The sequence below is a fragment of the Pteropus medius genome, unplaced genomic scaffold, assembly GCF_902729225.1.
Source record: "Pteropus medius unplaced genomic scaffold, Ma_sr-lr_union100, whole genome shotgun sequence".
Classification (NCBI taxonomy): Eukaryota; Metazoa; Chordata; class Mammalia; order Chiroptera; family Pteropodidae; genus Pteropus; species Pteropus medius.
In genome coordinates, this window is record NW_024340849.1 from 466,879 (window position 1) to 473,863 (window position 6,985).

General features: G+C 62.6%; 1 long non-coding RNA gene across 1 annotated transcript in view; it reads right to left on the bottom strand.

Annotated features, from left to right (window-relative positions):
• Positions 1 to 2,971: 2,971 nt before the first annotated feature.
• LOC120583834 (uncharacterized) overlaps positions 2,972 to 6,985 on the bottom strand; it is a 9,789-nt gene continuing 5,775 nt past the window's right edge. The window contains exon 2 of the long non-coding RNA XR_005647877.1: positions 2,972 to 6,963. This is a non-coding gene — a long non-coding RNA (uncharacterized LOC120583834). The remainder of the gene's footprint in view (positions 6,964 to 6,985) is intronic.

The following is a 6,985-nucleotide window of genomic DNA, read 5'->3' on the forward strand; positions in this document are numbered from 1 at the left end:
ACATTTTAGCCAATATATTGTAGCAGCTTTGGGGACTGGTACCCCGCCCCCCCCAACCCAGGCTGGGACTGCTTCTTGTTGTTTGCTTGTTTGTTTAGCGAGCGTCTGGATTATCGTTAGTAACGTCTCTCTGCTCCCGCATTGCTCGGCCCCGCATTGCTCTCCAGGCAGGCCCCGCTGGGGTGACCCTGTCCCCTGGGATTGGGAGGCCTCTCCTTCTCTGACCACACCCAGCGACAAACCACCGATGACAGCCTCTGTTGTTCTCGACGACGCCCTGGGGAGGAAATTCCTCGACAACTGGATCCACTCAACCCGGCTTTGAGGCCGGCGTCCGATCCTGTTTTGGCCGGGCCGGCTCCTCCACTGTCCTGTCCCCAGTCGTCCCCTGCCGCCAAGGCCGCGTCTGCACGAGGTCCGCGGGCCAGCGGCACAGCCCCCTCTGCTCCCGAGGGCGCCTTCAGGCCTGAACTGTTGCAAATGAAGTCAGTTTCTTGGGAAGAAATCCGGGGCTCCGGGCCTGGTTGGGGACAGTGGCAGGCTGCTCTCTCAACTGCCACGGCCTCCGCTGAGTGCTCTGTGGAGGGAGGGGAGCGGGCAGGCCGCGGTCACCTTGCTTGCCAATCCTGGCCTGAAATCCCCTTTCAAGCCGGGCAGTAGGACTTGGGGAGGTAGGTGGGGTGGGGATTGAGGGTTGCGAGCCGCTGAAGGCCCGCCCCCGGGGAAAGCCCCGCCCCCGGGGAAGCCCCGCCCCTGGGGCCGCAGCCTCTGCAGCGGAGTCTCCCGACTGGGCCCGGCTCTCGGTTCAGAGAGCAGACTCCCGTCTTTCTTCACGAGTTTTCCGTCTCTTGAATGGATGTTTCGTTGCTTTGGCCCTTGAGACCCTCTCCAGAGGCTTTACAGGGCTGTGTCGTTTTCACGATTGTCACAGTTCCCTGCGGGGCGGGGTGGGGGCGGGGGGGGGGCGGTGGTGCCACGCGCTCACTGGGGAAGCCGCCCTGCGCCACCTGAGTTTGCATCTTGGTCCCACAGCGCACCTGGGGCCCGTTGTAATGTCCTTCACCTCTTAGTGTTGTAGGAGGGTAAAATGAGATGCCACTACTTGTATCAGTGACTGTTCCCCCTAATTGCTCAACAACTTTAAATTATTATTTCACAGCAATACCGTTGTGGGTTGAAATGTGTCGCCAAAAAGTGCAGGAGTCCCGCCCCCAGTCCCTGTGCACGTGGCTTTATTTGGGAACGGGGTCTTGGCAGATGTGATTGGTTGCGAGGGTCATGAGGGTGGGCCCTGACTCAGTGTGACGGGTGTCCTCATGAGGAGAGGAGACACACGAGGAGGGGGTCATGTGATGACGAGGCTGAGGCTGGAGTGACTCGTCTACAAGGCAGGGGCGTCAGCCACCCGCAGCTGGAAGCGTCAGGAAGGGCCTCCCGCTACAGCCTTCAGAGGGAGCGTGGCCCTGCTGATGCCTTGACCTTGACCCCTGGCACCTGGCTCTGAGAGAGGCCAGGAGAGCACTTCCGATGGCTTGAGCTCCCTAGATTTTGGCAGTGTGGTATGGGGGCCGGGGACCCACACCGATGCCAAGGAGTTTGGGTTCCTGCCAGGGCACACGCCTACCACACCTGACAGCCTCTTTCCCTGGGGGGCCTGTGGCCCAGGAGTGCCCCTCCCAGGGGTCCTCCCCAGGACACGTGTGGGAGCCTGGCCGACAGCCCCACACACGGCACCGCTGCGTCCAGCAAGGCACTCACTTCTGCCATGGGTGCCATACCCCGGCCACTCTTGCTTAACACTGCGTCTGTTTTAGGGACCCCGCTGGCCTGGGCCTGCAGCCATGGGGAGAGGTGACCTTCTCCTCTGAGCCGATGTGGGGACAGCAGGCTGGAGGCAGCTCCCAGCTGTGGGTGTGACACCCCAGGGCCTGAAAGCCACCTCTGAATGTTTCCCCCACTCGGTCTGGGTGGGTCTGGGATTCTGTCACCACTATGGGACAGAACCGGCACACTGGCGAGCCAGGGGGCCCTTCCTTGTTCCACAGGGATGGGGAGGGACCGGCTCCCGGGGCCGATGAGAATTAAAGGTGCTATGGAGGGGGAAGGAGATGAGGGTGCAGGACAGACCCTGCCTTGGGCCACGTCCCCCCGGGCCAGGTCCCCCAGGCCTGTCCCTGATTGTCCTGGGAAGCAGGCAGGTTGAGCCGACAGCACGTGGTGGGTGCGGTTGGGCCACGCAGGCAGGGCTGTCTGGTGCCCGTTTGGAGGTGCAGCCCTGCTCAGGCCACCCCGGCCTTGCTCCCTGGCTGCCTCCAGGTCAGCCCTGGGCCACCGCCAGTTCTCAGGAAGGCTCTTTGCCCGGCGGCTCTCCACAGTCTCTGTTCCAGCTCACAGAACCACAGGGGCTCCACGTCCGGGGACAAGGCCTGCGGCTCGGAGGCCCCGTCCGGGTGCCCGGCATCCGCCCCCGCAGTTCTCCGCCCAGCGGCGCTGCCGCGCTCCACAGGCGCAGCCTCCGTTACGACTTTTGTTTCTGGCAAGATTTGGGGTTTGCACCTGTGAATTCACAACGTTTTCCTTTGCGGAATAAAATAATAATAATAATAATAATAATAATAATAATAATAATAATAGTTTTCTAATGGCAACGTTGTAGGTTTTTTGTCAAGCTAGTTAGTTCACTTAAATCTGTTCAACGAAACAGCAACCTTGCCAAGGGCAGCCACGTGTACCCCGCCTCACACAAGGAGGCTTTGCTTCTCATTTTTTCCCCTAAATGACTTTCATTTTCACCCATGATGCAGTGTGAGGGCTGTCGGAAACCCCTCCCCACGGGCCTGCCTCCCCTGGGGACAGCCAGAACCCCCAGCTTGGGCCGTTCGAGTCCCAAACTATTGTTAAAGAGTGTTTGGGTCAATAAAGCTCCAAACAAGTGTGCCAGGCGCTTTTTCCATTAATTTTTAAACCCGAGTGAATTTCAAGGGAAATTTAATCCATGTGCTTCTGATTCATTACACTGAAGTCACCAAGAGGCTGTGTCAGAGCCGTTTGATGTCTGAGCAGACGGCCCTCTTTTACGAGCCCACTGAAGCCTTTCTTCTTCTTAGAAACAGGCAGGCGGTGGGCTCCAGGGCCCTCCACCTGGGCCTCCGCCTCCCAATGACAGTCCCGCACAGCGCTTTCTAAAAATTGTGGTAAAATACACTTAGCAGAAACGTGCCATCTTTACCGTTGCTAAGTGCACAGCTCGGTGGCTTTAGGGACATCCACAGTGCCGTGCCGCCGTCACCACCGGCCACCCACAAGACCCTCATCTCACAGACCGACTCTGTCCCCATTAAACTCACGCCCACCCGTTACTCTCTACCCCTGTCTGCCTTGGGGACCTCACGCGACTGGAATCACACAGGATGTGTTCTTCTGTGGCTGGTCTATTCCCAGCGCGCAGCACCTGCAGGTCCAGCCATGTGGCGCGGGTCAGGACCCCTCCTTTTGTAAGACTGGACAGCACACGTCGCGCCCACGCACACCTGCGTGCCCATCCGCCGCGGACGGGGTATTCCCACCCGCCGCCGCTGTGGTGAGGCGGCAGGGAGGCGGGGCGCAGGTGTCTTCTGAGACGGTCTTTCAGTGCCGGTGGGAGCGGAGTCGCTGCGTCAGGTGGTGGCGCTGTGTTTAGCGCCTGGAGCATCACCGTTCCGCTTCCCACGACGGCGTGTGCCGGCTTGTCGATGGCATTGCCACGGCAGGTTCTCAGGAGTGTCCTGTTCCGCAGGACGCGGGCTCTGGATGAGACCTGAGCGGCCAGCTGGACCTGGGGGCGGGGGCCGGGACTCAGTGGGAGGGGGCACTGGGGGCTGGAGGCGCTCCCCTGGGGTGGGCAGCTGTCGGCGGGGGTCCTGCCCTGTCGGAGACAATGCGGAGTCCTCGGCATCACAGGCTGAGAATCAGGTTCCACAGGGGCCGCCATGGGCCTGGCCTCTGTCCACAAGCTGATGCCGAGAGGCTGACTGCGGCGGGCAGAACGCCGGCATCACTGCCGGTCCGCTGGCACCGCCCACAGCCGGGGCTCGGGGGCGTCCCTACCCCACACCAACCTGTGGGCTCGGAGCCCCCACATCCAGGTGTCACGGGCACGGTGGAACAGCTGGTCAGGCGGGCGGGGCTGGCACCGGCCTGGGCGGACCCTCCTGAGCACAGCGACCCGCGGGGACAGCCAGGGGTTCCGGGGCAGCAGGGCGTACTGCGTCTGCACTTAGCGGGTCACCCATCGGGCCCCTAGCTGGACGTCCACGCGCCTGCGCACGGTCTCCCTCATCGCTGCCACGCCCCGGTCCTCCCAGGAGGGCCCCAGGCTGAGGACACCTGTCCTGCAGAGTGCTGTGCCGTGCTGTGTTGGGAGGGGGGGCACGGGTGAGAGCGATCCTGGAGCCCACACTGATCTCTGGTCAAGGTCAGGTCCGAGAGGGCCCTGCAGACAGGTGACAGGTGGCAGTGGCCTGAGGAACAGGGTGGTCCAGGCCGTGGCTGCTGGGTGGCCTCTGAGGGAGGATTTTGAAGGCTGGCTACCTGGGTGTCCCTCAGGCCCCCGAGACCTGTTACCTCCTTGTGACATTGCGTCCAGATCCAGCCAGCGGTTCCCAGGTACCCAGGTCCTGTGACACATGGCACACCCACAGCTCTCGGCAGCACTTTCTGGGCTCTGTCCCGTCCTGCCAGCTCTGATTCTGTTCCACATGTCCCTGTGTGCCACCTCGTGTGTCACAGTCCCGGGCTCCATCGCAGCCCCCTGCTGGGCTGTCCGGCTCGCGCCTGAATCCCGAGACCCAGGTCTCCGCAGACTGGGACCCGCCAGCCCACGAAGTGCGGGGGGCACGGCGCTCTCCCCTCGCTGCCGTCCAGTTTCTTCCTGCTTCGTCACAACCGGGGGTCTTGGTGAGACCGCGCACGGAGCTTTGTGCCAAGCTCGTCCAGTGACAGCACTGAATGCGTGACATGACAGGGGAAGCTGGCCGCAGTCCCCCAGCAGCTGCAGGGCTGTGGCGTTGGCCTCACAAGCATTGTGGTGACAAACTGACTCACAAAAAGCAGAGAAACACGCTAAAGAGGACAGAGGCAGGACACTGTCAGCACACCGGCGGAGGGTTTGTGCGGGTCCTCCCGGTGCCTCTGGCCACTCTGTGTGGAGCCCTGGATGCTGGGGGCTGGGCGGTCGGAGGTGCCAGGCTGCGGTGCTTCACGCAATGGGCCTTTCCCAGATGAGCGGATGAGTCCTTGTCCTGAGCTTGTCACCCTGATCAGGGGACCCCAGAAAGGTCACCTACAAGGAGCAGGTCTGATGGCGAGCTGCCTCTCGGTTCTGGATTTAGGGGACAGTGAGAACCCCAGCTGTCCCCCCAGCCCCCCACCACGGTCAGGGCCACATGGCTGCGGGCATCAAGACAGGACCCAGCAGACCTGGGTCGGGCACCCAAGCGCCCAGGGTCACCCACCGCCAGTGGCCTGAGCACAGCGCCGAGACCCATGGCTCCACTCCCACATCTAGCTGACTCTCCTCAAGAGCCTGTTTCTCCGGGGAAGGTGGCCATGAGGATGTGACCCGACCTCAGCACTCAATTCCTAGTCGTGAGTCCAACTGTCCTGGTGCTCGGCTGGTGGAAGGTCCGAGCCCTTGGGGAGGGAGTGGAGACACTGAACTGACACCCAGCCACCCACTAAGCAACGCTGGGGCACCCAGCTGTCACCCCACTGTGCCGGGCTGAGTGATGCCCCCCAGAACCTCAGGGTGGTATTGGGAGATGGTCTTTGCAAATGCGACGAGTTACGACGGGGCCAAGCTGATGCAGTGACTGGTGTCCTCAGGGAGATTGGGACGCAGACACACGAGACGCAGCACGTGGGGATGAGGCCGAGATCGGAGCTGTGCAGTCAGGAGCCCAGAGACGTGGGAGGAGGCAGGCAGGGTCCTCCCCAGAGCTGCGGGACACCTGCCCTCGGCTGTCAGCCTCTAGGACTGAGAGGACGGATGTCTGTCGTGTGGCATGGCCGGCCTGCAGTCTGGCCTCGCTCCTCAGGGCCTTGCCAGCATGCAGACCCAGGCCCGCAGGCCAGGTGTCCCCTCGGTGGCCCTGCAGGAGCCGCCTGAGTATGTGGGGCGGGCAGTCGGCCACCTGGGCTCAGAACCCGTCCTGGGCCCCAGGCACTCCTGGCAGAGGGGCCCCTGGGTCTGTGCCCTCCCATGTCACGAAAACAAGAACAGGTCCCACTGAGTGGCCCCAGGACTCCTGGTCCAGCTGACCAGGGTCCCCGCCCCATCAAAGGGAGGGAAGGGAAGCAGACAGCAGACGCCGTGGCACAGAGCTTCTGCCATGGGCCGTGGGCATGCGTCTCCGGAGTGGGGTCTGAGGCCGAGGACCGGCTGCCCACTGCGGGTCTGGCCTCGTCTCTGCCCAGGGCGGCCGGGCAGGGGCGCCCAGTTCTCCGTTCTCTCTGGTTCTGAAGTCGCGTGGCTGTGAGATGTGAGAAGTTCTGGAATTAGTGACAAGTGTTTTTAGGGCTCGGGAACATGGATGTGAGACTTCGGTTCTCTGGGGTCCCCCTGGCCCCCTCAGCATCGTCTCCATTGGGCCCCATAACTTTCCAGGCCCCCAGGAGGTGTGCCCATGAGGAGGGGGCTGCAGGCGGGAGATGGGGCAGGAGGTGGCAGCATCCCTGGGGGGGCCTCTCCCGGAAGGACCAGGAGACCCGACTCTCGTGTGGCCTTTGTCATGAACGGGAACGCCATGGGTGGCGGGTGCACATGTGCCTGCGGGAAGGTGGGGTGCCTCGTGACAGCGCTGTCCACCGGGGACACAGGTGGCCAGTGGCTCCAGTTCAGGGGGAACCGCAGGCTCTCAACACCTCTGAACACCTTCGCGTTGGCGGGAACCAGCCTGTCCGGCATTTCTTAGCTTCGGGCGCCACCTGCTGGCGTTTCGTGGAATTA